The 21051-nt window shown below is 46.5% G+C and overlaps 1 protein-coding gene across 3 annotated transcripts in view; it reads left to right on the top strand.

Moving 5' to 3' along the window:
- The window catches only part of B3GNT2 (UDP-GlcNAc:betaGal beta-1,3-N-acetylglucosaminyltransferase 2), a 185448-nt gene that overhangs the window by 147311 nt on the left and 17086 nt on the right, over positions 1-21051 (top strand). The window contains exon 1 of one of the 3 annotated variants that reach the window (XM_032410891.1): positions 10431-10690. The exons of 1 other annotated variant lie outside the window; for it this stretch is intronic. The gene's annotated coding sequence lies outside the window, so the exon portion shown is untranslated. Of the gene's footprint in view, positions 1-10430; positions 10691-13054; positions 14004-21051 lie in introns of those variants that run through there. One more of the 3 variants, XM_032410893.1, reaches the window with a different exon arrangement.

The raw sequence follows: 21051 nt of genomic DNA, 5'->3' as shown, positions 1-21051 counted from the left end.
TGGAGGGAGGGTGACTCCTAAAGGGTGCTGCCCCGGGAAAACCATGTCCTAGAACAGCTTTAGATGAGGAGTGAAGGAAATGGAATGAAAAGGATTTCAATTTGCAGAGGAACAAGGGCTTAAACCTAATGTGTGGCTCAGAAGAGGATACTAATTTTTAGAAAAATGCATCCTCTCCTATCTGTAGTTGATTCTGAAATGTCAGTTTGTAGCTGTCTCAGTTTGGCACTGAAGAAACTGCCCAGCATGGTAGTGGGTGGGAGCCCCTTCTTTCTCCCACTTGCCTGTACTTCCCTCCATCTATACACTGTTGCCTTTTTTTTTTTTTTTTTTTTTGCTAGTTGAGGTCTAATTTATAAACAGTAAAATGCACAAATTCAAAGTATACAGTGTATAAAATTCCTTTGGCTGATAATTGGCAGTATGAGCTAGAGTAAAACCTGCCAGTAGAAATGTTTTTGAGGGGCACCTGGGTGGCTTAGTTGGTTAAGCATCTGCCTTCGGCTCAGGTCATGATCCCGGGGTCTTGGGGTCGAGTCTGCTTCTCCCTCTGACCTTCCCCCTTCTCGTGTTCTCTCTCTCTCAAATAAATAAATAAAATCTTAAAAAAAAAAGTGTACAGTGTGGTAAATTTTGATAATGGTGTGCTCCCACTTAGCCATCATTCCAATCAACAGATGAAACATTTCTCTCATCTCAGAAAGTTCCCTTACACCTTTTTTCATTTAATTCTCTTCTTATCCCTGGGGCAACTGGTGTTCTGATTTCTATCACTGTAGGTTAGTTTTTACCTGTTCTTGTACTTCATGTATATTCTTTTGTGTATGGCTTCTTTCACTCAACATGTTTGGAGATTTATCCACCTTGTTACTTGTATCCTGCTTCCCTTTTAAGACTATCCATGGGCGTGCTGGTTTTTTGCCTTAAGCATCTTTGCCTCAAGCATTTCCTCCATATGAGTTATTGGCTGTAAGACAATTTTGACATAAAAGATAAAATGGCAAAAAATAAAAGAGGGACATTCATTAAAAAGAACATAATGAAACTTGGAAAATGAATAGATTTAAAAGACTTTATTGCAAAATATGAAATACTTGAATACCTTCAAAATGTATAATGTTGATTCATGGTAATAGTGCACCAATAACTGATTTTATTTTGTAGATTGTACCTAAGTAGTTGTCTTCAAAGTCTTTCATTCAGAGTAGTATACTTTTATTTTTTTCTTGTTGATTTGTTTCCCTGTTTGGCATCATGCTTTTTCTTTTTTTGCTAAAATTTCTTCCTTCATTAAGAGAGGCATCAGATTCCAAAAACTAGGATGCATATCTGTAACTGGGATATTGTGTTGGGAAAGCCTTCTATACTGCTGTTTGTTCTTGGCATATTGTCACTCGTCCATTGATAGATGTTCCAGAATTCTAGGGAAATGTGGGTTCAAAACTCTCTGCCACCATATAGACCATTATGAGAGCTAAGATTTACAGCATATACAAATGTGAGGACTGCCTTGAGAAATGAAACCAAACTGTCAACCAGTTAATGAAACCAAACTGTCAACCAATTACTTCTTTTTTTTTAAGATTTTAAAAAAATATTTTATTTATTTATTTGAGAGAGAGAGAGAGAGAGGAGAGGGGCAGAGAGGGAGAGGGACAAGCAGACTCCCCGCTGAGCACTGAGCCCCATGCAGGGCTCCATCCCACGACGTCGAGATCATGACCTGAGCTGAAACCAGGAGTCAGCCACTTAACCGACTGAGCCACCCAGGTGCTCCTAAGATTTTATTTTTTTAAGTAATCTATACACCCAACATGGGGCTCCAACTTACAACACTGAGATCAAGAGTCGCATGCCCTGCCAAATGAGCCAGCCAAGTACCCCTACTTTTTAATCTTTAATGGCAAAATTGCCTTATTGCTACTTAGTTATTTGACAAAAATGCTCACAGCAAAGATGACTACAGCAAAGACGCTTACAGTGAAAGTAACTAGAACCATCTGTGGGGTCCCTTGTTCTCTGATTTCTCTCTGCTTAAGGGAAAGGCCCTGCCCCTCCTGGCAATAGTTTTGCTATGACACATCTTACCAAGTGAGTTTCATCAGTCACTGGGTCCTAAAAGACCAATCAGGTGGCTCCTCCCAGGTATAGCAAATTGATCTTCCTGTTCTCAATGGTGATGATGATTAATGATATCCAAACACTTCGGAATAAAGAGAGAGTAGCAATTCCTCTTGTGGGCTCCCAGGACAAATGTTGATAATCCCTAGGATTCTAGGCCAAGATACCACCTGTACTTCATCCTGATGAGGACTTGGTTCCATTGTCAAAGCCAAAGATGAAACAAACTTATTAAGCACCAGGAATCTATAGGCACTTGGTCATGCCTGACCTTATTTCCCCTTCTTGGGAACTCTTCGAGATAGATTTTACTATACCCATGAGGACACACAGAGTGGGATTTGAACTTGGATTTGTAGATTTCCATACCATGATTTTTCGCCACCAGCAGCCAAGACTTAGGCTCCTGTATCCATCTGAGGTGGCACATGCCTCACCGTTATACCCATACCTGGATGGCTGCACAACTGGGGAGGACTTGGAGCTTAGCATACTTACTTTCTCAATAAGAGCCAACTGGAGTTGGCAGATAAGTCCTCATTTTTCAGAAATGTTCTCTGTTCTCCTTAGCCGGGCAGCTTTGACCTTTGGTAAAGGTCAGCAGATCTTTGTTATGCCCCTTGCAAGTCCCTGTTTTGTAACAGTTTTGTTTACAACTGAGACGGTTTCCAGACCTGGGGTAGCTGGCAGGATGATGCCAGCAAAGAGGCATTAGGTTCTCTAATAGGCTTATGCCCTGATAATCATATTAATGGCACTGTCTCATGCTTGATGCTGCAATTATGGGCCTCTCCTCTTGAATGTAATTTTGCAGTTTGATAATAATTACAAGTATGATTTTGCATTTCTCTTTAATGAGAGTTCCATTCCCCAAACAATATTACGACCCTAGTAGAGATGGCTGTTGGTGCCCCTTCAAATTACTGACCTTATACACCATCACAACGTCATACACAGGCTGGACTTTACTCACCTGGGAATTCTGAGTTCTTCTAGCCTCAGGATTCTGTGGGAGATGGAGCAAATCCCCTGGGAATCATAACATTGGTTTCTGGTATCTGCATCTGATAATGAGGTTTTATGTCTTTCTGCTGTTGCAAAGTCAAAGTAATCTTGGGATAAAGGGCCTGCTTTAGAAGCCAGGTGATTTTTAACCTGTGACTTAATTGACCGACATTCAAGAGATTATCTCTAGTATCAGGTGTTTGGCCTTCCGAGATCTACTTTTCGGACCTCCTTTTTCTCATTTTCAAGTTCCAAGGGATTTGGACTGGAGTTCCAAGAATTCCAGTGCCCAGATTCCACACTTTGCATCAGTAATTAATATTTTAGCCATTGACAGAGGTGACTGTGGTTTTTATGGCTCCAACTGGGACTGATTAACAGACTCGCAAAACACTGCTGTCCTTCTGGAGCAACCTAAGTCCACAGCATACACAAGATTTAGGGATTTCTGCTGCCAATGCGGCTGCCTGTGTCCGCTTGCCCCTGAAGCATGATGGGAACTTTCCCAGGTCTGTGGAGAAGGAGGAGGGAACAACCAGGCCATGGGGCAAGCTACCGAGGAAGCAGGCCATCGTTCTGAACCACATCCAGTGGGCTGCAGGAGTTGGCTGGCTCCCGTGGCTCCAATACAACCAAGGAGGCCGAAGGGAGCTCTGGGCTTGCAGCTCTTGGGCTCTAGGGTGGCAGCTCCGTGGGGTGGTATCCGAATGGTGGGCTGATGGGTGCTCCTGGACAATGAAGCAGAGGCAGTAAAGAGCAAAGGAGGCAGGTGTGGGAGCTGGTGCAGGCTTTGGTTCGGTGGACATGCAGGTCCCCTAGGCTGGCTGGGTACAGTGAGGCAAATGGCAGCAAGAGGGGCAGCTGGGATCGCTTCTTCCACAACCTGCAGTCTGGCCGGGCAAAAATACCGCACGTGTGCTGCCACCAAAGACGGTCCAGGAAACTTGCTGAAGATCAACCGCTGTTTCTTCACCAGGCACACAGGTGACCCAAACATGAGAGGCCCAGGGCAGAGCCCAGAAGATCAGCCATGTAGCCCAGGCTGCCCAACCACCTGGCGGGAGCACCAGACTATGATTGAGAAGGTGCACGGCCATCGGGGTGACAACAGGTTGGGCAGCAGGGGTGCCAAAAGAGCATCTGTGACCTAGAAGCTTTTTGTGGACCCATGTCAGACTGTCCCATTGACAGTCTTTGTAGCCACAAAGGAACGGGCACTTGCCAATAGTCTTCTCAGCTTCAGTGAGCAGTCTGGGTGCCTTTCACCCCACCTTCTCCAGGAAGCCTCCCAGACTTTCCCAAGTCTGGCTAATTGTTCTCTTTTCTGATCTCAGAGCTCTTACTGTCTGCACCTTACAATTTAGCACTTAATCAGACACAGCCGTGCATTCCTCTCTAATTGTTTTGGGTGTGTTTGTCCTGTCTCTGGGCAAGATTACAGCTTCCTTTAGAGCAAAGACTCGCGATCTTTTTGGGAGGGCTCCTGGGAGACATACGGATGTATGTGAGGGCGTTCTGGACAAGGGAAATCACTCACATTCCTACAGTGATTTATAGTTTAGAAAGTGCCTTTTTTTTTTTTTTTAAACTAATCTCTACACCCAACACGGGGCTCAAGCTCACGACCCTAAGATCAAGAGTCACATACTCCACCAACTGAGCCGCCAGGTGCCCCTAGAAAGTGCTTTTACTTAAGTTATCTTCTCTACTCCTTATAGTTGTCCTGAGAAGTGTGTGTGTTTTAGCATCTACATACAATGAAACTGAGACGGAAGAGGTCAACAACCTGCCTGAGGAAGAGACAAAGTGAGTAGCAGAGGTGAGATAAGCCTGGGATTCCTGACTCGTGGCCAAGAGTCCCATAGGAGCTCATGTGTTGACAGCGAAGTCCCTAGTGGAGAAGAGGGGGAAGGAGAAGGGAGGTGTGACTCACATGCTTTTCCCTGATGGAAATCTTGGGGTGAAACAAGTGAGGGGGATGTGGCCCTGCTTTACAGAGCTACCAGGTCAGGCTTCACTGAGACCACTCATTTCTCTTTCCATTATCATTCTCTCATGGATCCTCTATCCACCATCAGGCACAATCCTCTGCTTTTCCCAGCATCTGACCTCCCACATCTACTCACTCCCACCCCTACTCACTCCCACCCTCCAAATCTTTTTATGTAATCCTCTGGGACTGCAGACTTCAACAAGCAAACTGAATTGAAGGTTGCTTCATCCATCCATCCATCCATCCATCCATCCATCCATCCAGCTATCCTTAAGCTCTACTCAGAATGAAATCCCCACCTTCTTTGCTTCCCTGAAGCTCTAGGAGATGAAGGTGCTCATTTTTTCATCTCTGTGTCTCCCAGGGCCCAGAGGTGGGGTTAGTACTCTCTCTCTCATCATTTCTCCTCCACCTCTTACAAACACTCTTGTTCTTCCACTCTTGAGGAGACCGCTGCCTAGCCATATCCCTCTTCCTTTCTGGTGGTTCCCATCTTCTAACCTCCTTGTCATTCCCTCTTCCTCACTTTCTTAAGACTTCAGCTCCCAGCTCCGTGACCTTCATACCATGACCTTGACTTCCTGCCCATATCTTCCTGGGTGGCTTCACTGCCCACACAGGTGACCTATCCAATACCCTGCCTCTCATTCCCTTGGCCTCATATTCTCCAGTGACTTTCTCTTCTACTCTCCCCTATCATATCCTGGCTTTGTCATTAAATCTCTCCACCTCCTGAACCACTAACTTAAGCATCCAGATTGCTGACCCAAGTCAGCAACCCCCTCTTCTTCCAACATGACTAAACATTTGATACCTCCAGCCCATTGATTCTTTTCTCTCTTATCATTCATCATGTCAACCTCACTTTTGCCAAGGTTCTCAATTCCTTGGCAAAAGGAATTTGCTCCTCTACCCTAGGAATTCCCTCACCTGAGCTGCACCAGAGCAGACACCTGAGCTCTCCTGGAGGAAATCACATAGGAGGGCCAAAGGGTACCTTGTAAGTTCACACCACCAACCTCAAGTGGGTTGCCATACTGCCATTTCAACCTTCCCACTTTCTTTTTTTTTTTTTTTTTTTTAAAGATTTTATTTATTTGACAGAGAGAGAGACACAGCGAGAGAGGGAACACAAGCAGGGGGAGTGGGAGAGGGAGAAGCAGGCTTCTTGCTGAGCAGGGAGCCCGATGTGGGGCTCAATCCCAGGACCCTGGGATCATGACTTGAGCTGAAGGCAGACGCTTAACGACTGAGCCACCCAGGCACCCCTCAACCTTCCCACTTTCTGCAAGGACTCTGTCACACCTTCTCCACTCTCTTCAAATCTGTCAGCTCTCCCTGCCCCACCCCCAGCCTCCTGTATGTCACAGAGCAAGAGAAAGTCATCCTGTGGAAGGATTCAATGTCCCACACCAAACCTGCCTGATTCAGTCCTCCTCCAACTTCCTCCCTCCTGTTATAATAGAGGAGGTAGCCTCCTGCATGAGGTTAGACTTTCCACCCATACTCTGGTTCTGGTCCTCTCCCATGGTCACAGGAACCTTTATTGTCCATTGTCCTCTCACTGCTATACCTTCATCTTCCTCTTCTCTATAGGATCCTCCCCATCTGCATTTAAACACACTCAAGTTACTCTATCCTAAACCCAATGCTGATAGAACATTCCTCTCCAGCTGTTTCTCTCTCTGACCCTTCAAACCTTTCTGTCTGCATGAAGTACCGTTCTTCATTTCTTCACCACTCACTCACTCCTCAGTCCACTCCAGTCTATCTCTTTGCCCTTCACTATACCAGTCACTGCTCTGTGAAACTCCCAATGACACTAAGGTCAGTCAATCCAGGGGATGTTATTTAGTGCTCATCTCCCTAGGGTCTCTCAGCCATTTTGAGTGCTGTTGACTACTGCCTCCTTATAACATGTTCTTTCCCTGGGAAATCCCTCCCTCCCCAAGCTCCTAGTTTTCTTCCTGCCCCTCTGGCAGCTCCTCTGCTTCATCTGCGGATAGTCTGCCTCTGTTCAGCCTTTAGGTAAGTCCTAGGCCCTCTTCCAGTCGAGCTCTATACTCTCCGAGGAGACCACCGTATTCTCCTGGCTTTATTACCACCTCTACTTACTACTTCAGTTTCAGCCCCTCTTCAGAGACCCGGACCATACGACCAATGACCTACTCAACATCTCCACTTGGGCACCTCACAGGCACCTCAGACCCACCTTGACCAAATGTGAACCTTGGGAAGATTTTCTCGGTTCTCTTCCCTGAGGGTCCCCCAACTGATAAAATGGCACCACTGTCCATCTGGTTGAAGAAGCAGGGAACTGGGAGTTTTCCTTGATTCCTCCCTAGTTAAGCAATCACCAAGTCCTGTTGGTATTCTTCTCTCTGTTTGCTTTACCACTTAGATAAAAAGCCCTATTTTTTTAAGATTTTATTTATTTATTTGAAAGAGAGAGAGACAGCAAGAGAGGGAATACAAATAAGGGGAGTGGGGGAGGGAGAAGCAGGTTTCCCGCTGAGCAAGGAGCCCAATGCGGGGCTCGATCCCAGGACCCTGGGATCATGACCTAAGCCGAAGGCAGATGCTTAACGACTGAGCCAGCTGGGCGCCCCAACCCTTTCATTTATATTTTGGCAACAACCTCCTAACTATCCCTCAACCCCCTTTCTCCCTCTTCCCTATTCCTTCTTCACATTTGGTCAGAGTGATCTTACTGAAAATGGTATTCTAGGCCCTACAAAACATAGCCCCTGCCTACCTCTCCAACTTCTCCCTCAACCACATCCCCTTGTAGTATAAACCAGCCAGGAACTCCGTTCCACTTTCCTCTTTGCCTGAGTAAATCCTGCTCACCCTTCAGAGCTCAACTCAAATGTCACCTCCTCTTGGACTCTCCCAAATGGTCCCACCACCTTGTACTTCCGCAATTGTCATTATATAATTGACAGTGCATTGAATTGTGAAGCTGTCTCTCCCAGTGAAACTGTGAGCTCCAAGAGGGAAGAGTTTGTCTGTCATGTTCACCACTCCAGTGTCACCACATATTTGTTAAATAAATAAATAATACATCTTTACCTACTGATGATGGACCCAGGCCCCAACGCAAGAGTAAAGACTACAGCCAAGTGGGTGCAGAACTTAGCGTTGAGTAATTCCCCCAAAGGTACAGTGTTAACTGTTATAGATACACTCCCAGCTGCATTAATTAATGGCAGGATGGAGAGAATGCCCTTATTTTTAAATTTCAGGGCCTGGGCAGCTACGAAGGACACAAGCTTAATTTCCTTGTTGGATCCCAACTTACGCTGTAGCAGTTCCTTTACTAAAAAAACTCCTTGGCAGGCAGTCCCTGAAAGTATGTCTGTGGCTACTGGGTGCCCATTTAAAGGGAAGACACACGCGCATAGAAAACAGTATGTCAGTCTGACGGCACAGAAAAATCTTCAGAAGTCAGTCTTGTCCCACCACAGCATTTAATCAGAACAGCAGCCTAGAGATACCTTTATTTAAACCAAGGAACATGGACTCAGGAATAATTATTTTGATGCAGAATGAAAGCATAGGCTTTGTTTATTAATTTATACTTTCTCTAGAGTTCTTGAAGAATTTCTAATTTCTGTATTTCTTTAAAAATGTTTTATTAGCTTTCTAAATTGACAGTTAATATAACTGGAAAAATACAAAATGCAGAGTCAGTATAAGGGTATAAAATTCATCTCCCTCCTTCCCACTCTCCAGTCCCACACTTGGGATAACCGTGGTTAGCAGTCGGTGTGCATCCTTTGTGTTTTTCTAGGAATAGACCAAATCCAACTTGTTTCTTTGACTTTTATGTTTCAGTCTTAGGAGAATCACGTGATCAACATAAAAGCAAAAAGGTCGGAAGGCTGAAAATCAAAACTTTCCCAGATCTGACTCTGAATTCCTGTTTCTAGCGTGACCCACGTGGCTCAGTGCGTCCAGCAGCAAAGTGGTCTTTTGCTCGGAGCCTGGATAAGAGTAAGGGGCCCACACTCGATAGGGCTGAGCTCCTAGGTGCCTGAAATTCCTACATTTGCATTTCCTTCCCCTTCGGCTAATTCCGCCTCAGAAAGCCTTCTGAAAAATGCAAATATTTGAGGGTGGAGTGTCCTTAATTGCTCGCTCTGGTTGTGTAAAGGGGATCTCTTTTTTCCTTAAGAGATAAGGACCAAGCGAGGGAGGTGCTTTCTGATGGGCCTCGGGCCAGGCTTGCCTCCCCACGGAGCACGCGCGTGACAAGCTGGCCGCTCCGGGCCTTTCAGACCTGCGCAACCTCCCCATCCGGTTGCGCTAGGCTTACCTGGGGCCCCCAAAGTTGGGCTGGGACTCACCTTAGAATGCAGTGCTCTGGCGAGCCAGAGGGGGCGCTGGGCTGAGGGTGCGTCTGTGGTTCCAGGTGTTTCGGCCGGTGGGTGTCCTCACCCAACAGTGGGGAGCCGAAGGTGTGTGTCAGAGTTCAGCCATTCAGGCTGCTCCTCGGTGTCCGCCCTGCCCCTTTGGGCGGCGGCGCGGGTTGGAGGCGCAGCGTCTGGACATCTTGCCTTTATGGCTTCCAAGATGCGCGTGGAACCTCGAGGAAATTCTCTGCAAGACACCGCAAGGAGGAGAGCTAAAACTTCTCCCTCACCAGTTCCTGGGCGGCTTCATAAATTTGAAGATCGGGTGGCAGTGCCAAGTAGGGCATCATTTAGGCCTTGGGCTCTAGGGCGTTATTTGGGGATCTAAGAGGTGGCGACAAGTAATGGGTGGGCAGAGAGCAACGGTCAAGTCCCACTGTGGCCCTGGTTCCCCCTTCCCCAGTGGAACTCCGGGTTTTGCAGGGGCGCACGCACCCAAACACTGGAACGTCGGCCGTGGTCCGGTCTAGGCCCAGTCACAAACTGGTTCTGGCCAGAAAAGGTCACTGGAGTCCTACCCAGGCTCTGTGCTTAGTCCCCCAACATGAGGCGCCCCGCAAGAGGGGCGACCTGCTGTTGGAGAGATTTAGGTTAGACCCGGGTTGGAATATGGTCGAACTGTCCTGTGCTTCCGAGGGGGTCTACTTCCTGGGGGCCCCTTCCCCCCAGTTTAACCCTTTACTTTCCACGTGTGGACCTGGGGGCCCCGGAGGGTCTCTGGAAGCTAGGAGGAGCACCAGCCTGGGCGAATCTTGGGCGCCAACTGGCAGACAGGCTGGAGCTCGGCCTTCCCCAAACTTGGGGCGCCGGGCTGCGGGCCCCGCTGGGCGGTGACGTGAGGGGTGGTGCCGGGCTTGATTGGCGCGCCGGGCGGGGGCGAAGGCGGGGCCCTACCCGGGCGCCCGGAGGCGGCGGCGGCGCGGGGAGCTGGAGCCGGGAGTGAGAGGCGCAGTGGCGGTGGCGGCAACAAGTGCCGGAGACGAGCCGTGCCGGTGACTTGCCCGCCGCCGACACCACCGGGCCGCCCCTCGCGGAGCAACGTATGGAGCGGGAGCGGCGGCAGTCGCCGGGCTGAGCCGCGCCGAGCGGCCGGGACGTGGATGCGGCCGGGATCTCCCGCCCCCGCCCCGCTGAGCAGGAGCGGCTCCCGGACAAGGTAGGGTCCCCTCCCGCCCCTCTTCCCCTCCCCCCCGTCTCCACCGCCTTTCCATCTCTGCTTCCCGCTCCCCGCTGCTCCGCACTGACTCCTCTCCCTCGCAGTCCCGTTCCTCGCCAGTTCCGGCTTCGTACCGGCGCGCCACAGGAGGAAACCGTTCCCGGGTGGCTCCCGCCGCATTTAGGCGTCCCCCCTTCCCTCCGGCTTCCTTACCCTAGAGGAAGAGGAGAACGGAACCAGCAGCGGACTGTCTTTTTAGTCTCTTGCCTATTCCACCCCCACCCCCCACGGGGCCCTGGGACATCCCCCCTCCTCGCTGAACCCCAACTTCCGGGGGAGCCCGCGCGGGGGTGATGCAGGCATTGGGAAGGGGCGTCTGGGGCCGGCGTCCTCACTTGGCTTCCACCGCGTTTTGGGTAGGGGGCCGTGCGTATTTTCTCACTCGCACCCCCTCACCCCACCCTCGCACTGCGCTGGTCTCGGTTGCCGCATGGGGAGATCAGGTGTTTTGCGAGCCAAAGAGCCGCCAGCCGCCGCTCCCCACCCCCATCTGCCTGCCGCTGCCACCTCCGGGTCCCCAAAGGCTGGTTTCTGTGAAACTTAGGGAGAACCTTTCGCTTTGACCTCTAAAAAATTGTTCCACGCCGCCGGCGTTGAATGATTAACCAGGCTACTAGTCTGAGACCTGGGGAGGGGGATGGGTGGGAGCTGCCCGGAGCGTGTAAGGCAGGCCTTGGCAAAACACCTCGCTGGAAGGGTGGGCGTGGGGGCGCTCGGTGGGACCCCGCGGGCGGAGATCCTGGAGGCTGCCGGGGAACGTCAGGCGGACCCTTCTGGAGGTAGTAAAATCAAGTCACCTTAATATCCCGGCCACGGTATTTTGCACTTAGGAGGGGGGAGCCCCAGAACCCATTCTCTCCCTACAAATGTCGGGGCATGAAAGCTTATCTCTGAAATTAACACATTGTAAGCCTGGGTTGGCGAGGAGGCTCCCTCTCCTGCTTAAAAACTCAGGGATGGTATGTTTGTCTTTGCTCCCCTATCCCCCATGGCCTCGTGAACCTTCCCAATTTCGTGGAAAGATACTTTAGAACAATTATACCAAGGGAGGCCCCTCCCTCGTTGGAGCCTTGCTGTAGATTGCAGATTGCTAAACCAGTTGGTGAATATGGGCGTCTACTTGTTATAACATTTTCCCGGTGTATTTTGCCTCGGGAGGTGGTCAACAGGGTCAGGATCGGGACCAGGAAAGCGGGGGGATCCGAGCCTAACCCAGTCTGAGGGCTCTGGAGCCGAACTGTCTCCTGGTCGTGCCCATGTGGATCTGACAGCTTACCCCGGTGGGAGGACAGGCTTGGGTGGTCACTTCTTCCCACTGTCCTAGTTCTCACTTCTCTTTCTTTTGAATAGAGGTTATTAAGCCTGGTGGAATTTGGGAGACTGTTACACACACAGTCCTGTGCTCTTAAATCAGATTAGATTTTAAGACCAGGGAATTGCAGAACCCTATAGAATTCTCTGCATGAGAAAACCTTCCCCCCCTGCCCAGCTTTGCGAATGTCTGTATCTTTGGATCTAATGTTTGAAATTACTTTTTCAGTTTGAAATACTGCTTTTCCCCTCGGCCATCTCCCAACAGCAGGGGCTCACTGCTCTTCATTTCATGTGTGTTGATGAAAGGCCTAATTCTCCATAAAAGTTCAAGTTCCCACCCTCACTGTTCACTGGTCTCGAATCTGCCACATACTGTTCCGTGACCTCTGGCAGGTTATTGACCATCCCAGTCTTATTTTCCATAATGGGTTTTGGGGATGGCAGCCCCTGCTCTACAAGATTGTTTTTGAAGACAGATAGGATAATGTCTGTCCAACTCCGGGCTCTGCATCACGGGAATTAAGAAGCACTTAATGGGTGGTGGTCATTGTGTAATCAGTATAGAAGTTCCTCTAGGCATCAACTTCCCCTTACCAAAAACAGTAACTGGGAACCAGTTAGATTGGTCTGACTGACACTGAAATCAGCCAGATTTGGCAGATGCAGATAAAGTTTTTAAAATCCAAGAAATGAAGTAATCTTTTGATGAAAAGAAACATAATATGCTTGTAAAAATTACGATTTTTTTTCCTGGGTTTCTGATGGATAGCTGAGTAATGGCTTGTAGTTTTGAAGAGTTCCGTGTTTAAAAAAACAATTTAGATTTCTCCAATGCTAAGACACTACAGTTTTGCTAAAACAGGAAAGTGGAACTGATAATTCATGGTTGATTTTTCACTATACAAGTTGTTCAAATATGTGCCTTTTTAATTTTTTATTATTATTTTTAAAATTTTATGTATTTATTGGCGAGAGAGAGAGAGAGAGAGAGAGAGAATGAGAGAGAAAGCACAAGCAGGGGGAGGGAGAGGGAGAGCTGAGCCGGAAGCCTGCCAGTTTGTGAACCGATGGACTGACAGACTGGGCGGTTGGTCGGAGGAGGGACTGCATCCCAGGACCCTGGGATCATGACTTGAGCCTAAGGCAGACGCTTAACTGACTGAGCCACCCAGGCGCTCCTAAATGTGTGCCTTTTTTAGAGGTACATTGGAGAAAAAGGAGTTATATTAGGAAATGAGGAATCTAAAAAAAACGGATCATTCTGCCTTACGTGATGCGTTGTTGGTACAAAGCTAAGATGTTCTGGATAGAAATGCATGAGGCTTTTTCAGCTGATGCAGGATAAGAGAAAAGATGAATCCATTGTTTCTTAAAGAAACTTTGAAACTTTAAGTTTTAATGTTTTCTGGTAATGCCTGTTTTTTTGTTTTGTTTCTTTTGGAACCATAATTTAGGGATCCTGACCCGGGGCTGTGAATGTGCCTCAAGTGTCCTCTGTTCTTAACATACTGGGTCAGTGCTTTTAATTCTTTCTAACTTGCTTAATAGCCACAATATTTGACTTTACTTAGTTTTTTTGTCAGTTTTATTGGACAGTTTGTTAAAGACTTTAACAATTAATAAATGCCAATGGTTACTTTTATAAACATTAAGATTCTTGCACCTGGGATAATATTTGGTTATATAATCTATTGCAACATGCCCAATTGTGATGTATAACTGACTTACAAATGCTGGAAAATTCTCATAAAGGCCTTTTGGTCTTATACGCAGATTCTCAGAGGGAACTAAAATCATTTCAATCAATTGCCTGGTAATTTTAGTGTATACAGAATGTTAAAACATGAGTTAAACCAGGCTCTGACAGTTTGAAGGTTGGGTTTCCCGGCCGACCTAATCAGAAGCACCCAGGAAGGACCCCGGCACCCGCAGCCAACAGGTGTGTAGATACCGCCGTCTCCTCCCCCACACTCACCCCCAGGGGGGGACAACTGTTAACTAGGTGCTTGCCAGAGATTTCTCCAAATTGTAGGATGAATAAATTCCTCTCTCTGGAGAGGCAATTACTGCTCAAATAAGAGGTATATGTGTGTGGTATAAGACTTTAAGAGAATTGATGTAATGATTTCATCATCACCTGGTGATGAGGCTTTGCTAGTCTGAACAGAACTTCGGTGGGAAGCACTTGTACTTGATGGAGAATTTGTTATTAGGGCATTTGTGGCACAATTACTTTCCTGCTGGAAAAAGTTCATTGTACCAGTTTTCTCTATGTTAGAACTCTGAGCTGAGATTTTGCACTTACTGTGTGTTGCCACTACTGTGAACTTGATGTTCTTTGCCCATCAGCTTTGTCTGCTTGCCTTTCTTAATTTTTGTAACAAAATTCAAATTTCCTTTTTTTTTTAAGTAGGCTTCATGCCCAGCGTGGGGCTTGAACTCACAGTCCTGAGATCAAGAGTCTCATGCTCTACTGACTAAGCCAGCCAGGTGCCCCCAAAATTCAGATTTCTTTTGAGAGTTAGCATTGTTGATAAGGTTGTATGTAACATGTTTTGAAATATTTTGTGTAATTTTAGCTTTAGGTGTTTCCATAGATGATTTTGCTACAAATGATTTTCTGTGCATCTGTGAACATTCACTTAGAGCAGGGTTTAAAATTGTATTCTGATGTGGCTACAGAGGGGAAATTCCCAGTAGCCAGGAAATTGATACTTTCTACTTTTCATTCGGTGGCATTTAAAAACAGGTTTATTGTTCCAGTGTTTTCACTCTGATGTGATTAGGATGTACGTTGCTTACCAGAATACTTTTAAAAAAATGATAATCCGAGGGAATCAATTCTAGAGTGTGGCCACGTTCTGTCGGAGTGGTGGTTTAGTGGTTAAGAGTATGAACTTGGAGTCAGTCAGATGAGGAATTTTTTTTTTCTTTAACTTGAGGTAATAGCATACGGTAAAGTGTGAAGTGCTCTAATATTGTATGTACCTCCTGAATGTATATCCACCACCCTGCTCAAGAAGCAAACATTTTTAGTACCCCAAAAGGTGCCTGCGCCCTTTCTAGTCAGTATCCGCCCTCCAGAGGGAACTTTCATATCATCTTAGATGTGACTCCTTTCATATAGATCGGTTTTGCCTGTTCTTGAACCTAATAGAAGTGGAATTACAGAATCATACTGTGTATAGTCTTTTGTGAAACAGACTTGGTTTTGAGTTGGTTTTTGCCACTGTGTGACTGTGGTTACTGTGACTAAGTTCCTTAACCTCTCTGAGCCTCAGGTTCTTCATTTGTGAAATGGGGGAGATGAAACGATCTCAGATTTACTAGGAAGATTAATGTGATCATGCACCTAAAATATCTAGCACTGTGCTTGACATGAGGTTTCCTTGTCCCCCTTTTATTTCTTTAAAAAGGTGATAACTAAAGGGGCGCCTGGGTGGCTCAGTTAGTTTAGCGTCCAGCTCTTGATTTCAGCTCAGGTCGTGATCTCATGGGCCGTGGGATTGAGCCACACTCAGCAGGGAATCTGCTTGAGATTCTCTCCCTCTGCCCCCTTCTCCAACTCATGCGTGTGTGGTCTCTCTCTCTCTCGGAATAAATAAATAAATCTTAAAAAAAAAAAGTGGTAACTAAAGCAATTATATCTTCCTTGTTTTAATAATGCTATTTCACTATAAAAGTTATGTTGGTCTTTTGCTGAAAGTTAGAAGCCAAGTCTTTGTTGATTCAACACTTTGTTGATGTAGCTTTCAGCTTAAATAAGACATATTAATGTCTTGATAACTGATCACCTATTATTTTTTTAAAAAATTATTTATTTTGGAAAGAGAGAGCGAGCGAGCAGTGGGGGAGGGACAGAGGGGAAGAGAGAGAATCTCAAGCAGGCTCCCCAAGACCTGAGCCAAAATCAAGAGTCAGACGCTTAATGGACTGAGCACACAGGCGCCCCTCCTGTTATTTTTAATTGACATTTTCTCTGTAAGTCATGAAATGACAGTCATTGAAATGTCCCATTTAGAGCCGATCAGTCACTTGCTGTCACTTGCATGGTATAAGCTAGGGTGCAATGGTGACAGTTTACACTTGATTATGAAATCTATGGAAGAGTTTAGATAAGAGGGAACAGAAGTGCCTGGGATATCCAGAACAATGTTTACTGCTTTATGTTTTGTGAAATAATTATTTCAGAAGTGAAAGCACAGGGCCAGTTATTAGGCTCAGACCATTGCATGCTCAGACAAACCTTTTAAAACATTCGCAACTTCTGTAATCTTCCTCTGCAAGTAGTATTACGTATTCAGTGTTTCTCATGTTCCCAGTGTTCTGGTGGGCTTTTTGGATACTTTCTATTTTTGGAGCCACTCTTTAAATATAACTCGGGTGGTACTGTGGCATTCTTTCTAAAAGACTTTTTTTCTTATGATGTTTATTTAGGGGGAAAAAAACAAGGTAAGGTAAAGGAAAAGAAAATTTCACCATCTCTTAACACTGTAACTACTCTTAACTTGGTTTGGATCCTTCTAGGTTCTTTTCTCTGCATCTGTACACTTCTAAAATGGGCTTAGGAAAAACACATTGCTGATACTTTGGGCAAATTTAAAACTGGTTGTATGGCCTGCCTAGAGATACATCTGGCTGAGAGGGTGTGAGGCTTTGAAGGCTTAGGTTCAAATCCATCCCCACTCTGGCCCCTACTTGTGGCTCTACCATTGTCAGGGGTGCTGGGCATGCAGTCCCCCAACACTCCCATCAGGACCCCTGTCTTCCAGATTACAGTAGCTGAGAGAGAAAACCTGTCCTTGGGACCCCCCTCCCCCTAAGACCTCAAGATGATGTATAATCAGATGAGCATTTTGTTCACTTAGCCAGCATGCATTAATTGAGCACTTACTGTATGCCTAGCACTGTGCTTGGCCCCATGTGTATTCCTAGATAGGTCAGACACAGTTCTGCCCTTGAGTTAGCAGTCTGTGGAAACTCTAACCCAGAACTGATGAAAGAGTGTTCTTGTAGAGGTGCAAGCAATGTGCAGTTTGGGGGGCAGCCAAGAAAGGCTTCCTGAGGAAGTGGTGTTTGGGCTTAGCCTTAATGGATGAATTAATAACTTTTTGGAGGGCAGAGGCAGGTATTGCAGGCTTATGGCAGTGTGTCAGGGAAATAGCAGGTGATCCTGCGGGTTTGGAGGCCAGGGTGTTTAGGAAGGGGTAATAGGACACGGTGCAACCCTAGTGACCATGCAATGAAGTGGTACTGGATAGTTCTGGAGGTCGTGGGAGCCATGGAAAGTTCCTGCAGAGAGAATGTGGTGACAGGTCAGGGTCAGGCTTGCATTTAGGAAGATGAGCTTGAGCCTGACAGGTCGATGCAAGGCAGGTGTGATCATGGGCTGTCATTTTACAGCCTCCTGATGGGGAATGGTTTCCCATTTGCCCCTCAACGGTCTGTTCTCTGAAAGAAGGTGGAGGAATATTTAAAAACTGAAATTACTTTATACACTTCTCTACTCAGACACCTCCAGTGGCTCCTGCTCTTGTCAGACTAAAGCCAGGGTTCTTCTGTCACCTCCCAGGCTCTTGGTTCCGTTGACTCTAGCCACACTGGTCTCTGTGCTCTCCTGCCTCTGGCTGTTCCCTCTTCCTGCCCCACTTCTGCACCTTCTTTTTGAGAAGAGAGGTTTCCCTTATCATCTGTACTGTCCTTTGTATTTTGTCTGAGTTCTTATCAACCTTCCGATAATTGGCCACGTAACTTTATTCTTGGTTGTCTGTTTTAAACACTGCTCAGTTAGAGTAGGTGCTTGATACTTGCTGAATTCGGTCACTTCATTAATCTTTCTGGAGGAAAAGTGAGTGCCCAAACCAGGCCAGGGATGGTACAGGATTAAAGTGTATATATGTGATTTATTTGAAGGAGAGTGAGAGATAAAAAGACTCATGTTGGTGGGACGGGATTTGGAAACCAGTACAGGAAAGTATGAAAGGGGTGATCTACAGATAGAGGTACATTGGGGATCTTTTTAACATTTAGGACATTGGAGGCTGTAGTGGTGTCTCTGAGGGTCCAGGGGATAGGAGCAAGGGAAGACCCAGCAGTAAGCTTGAGCCCAGAACTGTGGAGAGCATCCATTTGGGGGCATGAGGCCAGGAGCAAAGCTGGGAAGATGCAGGAGAACAAGGAAGAGAATCTGGGTTCAGTGTTCTTGAATTTGGGGTGAATTTTGGGGTGTTAGGTGCCCTGGGAAGTCAGGAGAGGCCAAGGACTATGATGATTCTAGAAGATGAAGGGAATTGGGAGGGTCAGGGCATGACAAGGAGCAGAACCTTTTCAGGATATTGACAGAGAAGGGAAAGAGGGGCTTGTGCCTGGAGCTACTGGGAGGGAGAGCTTTGAAGGTGAAGGAGAATGGAGATCCACCCTCCATACGGGACCCCAGGGGTACATCAAGCACTGTCACAGGGCACAGTAATCTTACGAGGGCTGGGGAGTGGCTTACTGTAGTGGCCCATGGGGACAGTGGCCCATGTGGAGAACTTGAAGTAGATTTTGGTTGTAGCGCTGACTTAAAAACAAAAAAACAAAACCTTTGTAACCATGGCAACCTACTTAGCTTCTTTTACCTCCCCCACCCCCACAAAATAGGAAAAAACCTACACAGCTAACCTCACATGTTGATTGTTTAAATCCAATGCAGTCATGAACATGAAAGCGTTAACACTCCAGTAAGGTTATTTCTATGGACCATAAACTTGCTAAGGTTTTTAATTTGTGCTTCAGAATTATGTTGTTTTTTATTTTCTTTGAAAAGCACTTAACATACAAATGCTTCTCTGAAGTGCTTCTTTTTTGAGTCCCGATCAGAGAGTAACACAATTGTGTTAAAAAACCAAACCAAAACAAAATAAAACCTTCAAGTCTGGCTCTAGATTATTCATTGGGAAGCCTAGTGATGTTTTCAGAATCAAATATATTTGTTCAGCATTGCAAGGGTCTAATTGGGTTTGTTACAAATACCGTCTTTTGTAAATATTTAACATTTGGAACTAACGAAATATATTTTACATTTATTATTTTATGGCTGAATTTGACGTTTGTTTATAAGGAACTTACGTAGCTTTTATTCTTAAAGTAAATGAGATGCAGCCATTTTATTTTTCTTCTCTTTGCCACATAAGGAATTATTTTCTTCAAATGAACTTAAAATATCTCTCATGAATACTCCTATTTTTAACTGAATGTTTCTCTCTTCTGAATTTTTTTTCCTTAAGTTTCTGATGGATCCTTTAAAAAAAAAAAATCCTCTTTATAATGGAAATTTTCCAACCAGTACAGATACAGAGAATGATAGAATGAAGCCTCAGGTGGCTGTCACTGGTTTCAGCATGATGGCCTCTCTGTTTTTGTCCGTACCCCATGCATGAGTAGGAGGCTGTGTGGGCACCACCCAGAGTGGGAGGGCATGTCCTGCTGGACCTCCAGGTCACCAGTTGGAGAAGTAGAAACCATGGGAGTGTTTGGACCCCCCACGGGGAGGGAGAGGTGAGCAGAGAGTGGACCCTGGGTGATACACGATTGCTACAGTCCCTGATATTTCCAAGTAGGTGATAGCCTATGACATGTGAAGGTGACATTCACAGACATACTTAAAATTAGATGATTTAAGCTGCTTGGTAAAAGAGGCCCCGTTTCTAAGCTGCTCTGTCCTGTGCTCATATATTGAGCAAACATAATCTCTTTTATTTTGGCAACATAAATTTTTCTTGGCAGGTGGCCAAAGAAAGAAGTGTTACCATTTCATCTCTTTAAATATGTGGACATAAGTCTTGAACAGCCCCCTTTTAATAGAACATTTGGATAAAAGGCCAGAATGTCCGTTTTGAGGATGTGTATTTTCAATCTATACGATTTATTTTGATATTTGAAAAAGCAACTTTAAAAAAACAATCCTTAAGCTTCTTTTAGTAACTTCTTGAAATTTGACATGTGAGGAAGGGAAAAGAGGCAGGAAAGGGAGAGGAATCTAGGAGAAGGGAACTGGGGGGGGCAGTTTGCTTGTTTGGTACCCCATTCTGAAGTTGCCACCCTAGGGTCACTTGTCACTAGAAAGGTTGTCTTCTGGGATGAGGATGGTCCCTGACTCTGGAGGAGAGGTGACATCCCAGGGGGAGCCCCGTTTAATTGGATACTCTGTGTAAGGAGTGGTGGCTGGCACTCAGTGTGTGGTTGGGGTGCTTTCACCTCACGATTACAGCACATGTTGGGGGGGTTGCTTTGGTCCCGCCTCCCCCCGGGGGTTGAGGAGAGTAGGATCTTGGCTCACCTGGGACCGTTTGGGCTGGGAAGCATTGCTAGGGGTGAGGGGTGGGTTCTGGGTAACTAGCTCTTGGTATTCCTTTTGGGAGGTTCCAGTTTTGGGGGAATCCCAAGTGCTGGGAGGGAAGATTAAGTACAGGGCACTGAGGGAATGAGGGTGTCCTTGTGGAGGAGGCAGCTAGCATGAGCAAAGGTGTGGGAGGGGAGGACAGGAGTTGTTCTTAAGGGGTGCAGGTGCCCTAAGAGTTCTCTGAGAGGCGATTGTGAGGGTAGCATACTTGAATCTAGGATCAGGTCTTTGTGAGAGTGCTTAATGAGGGTGGGGATGCCTACCTCCCCTGTACCCTAACCATGCCATCCATGCAGCTCCATGTTTGTCCTCAAGTTTGGCAGCAACAGGAATGTGAACCCATCCGGCTTCCCAATTCCTGCCACTCTCCTTCCGTTCACTCTCCATCTTGGGAACCTCGGGCCAGTTTTGGAAGCAGTTGACTTGTCTGTAAAATGAGGATACCTCGGGAACCATTTCACAGGACTAAGTACCCAGTTGGGTCCTTGACATGCTTCCTGGCATGTGGACAAGCCCTCTGTGAATGGGTAGGGGCTGGTATGCACTTGTTAGTCTTATTGTAAGGAGTGTCCCTGGTACCTCTATCCCATTCCTTCGTTTCTTG

The sequence above is a fragment of the Phoca vitulina genome, unplaced genomic scaffold (assembly GCF_004348235.1).
Source record: "Phoca vitulina isolate PV1807 unplaced genomic scaffold, GSC_HSeal_1.0 scaffold12, whole genome shotgun sequence".
NCBI lineage: Eukaryota > Metazoa > Chordata > Mammalia > Carnivora > Phocidae > Phoca > Phoca vitulina.
The sequence above is the reverse complement of the archived record's forward strand: the minus strand, read 5'-3'. Positions and strand labels throughout refer to the sequence as shown.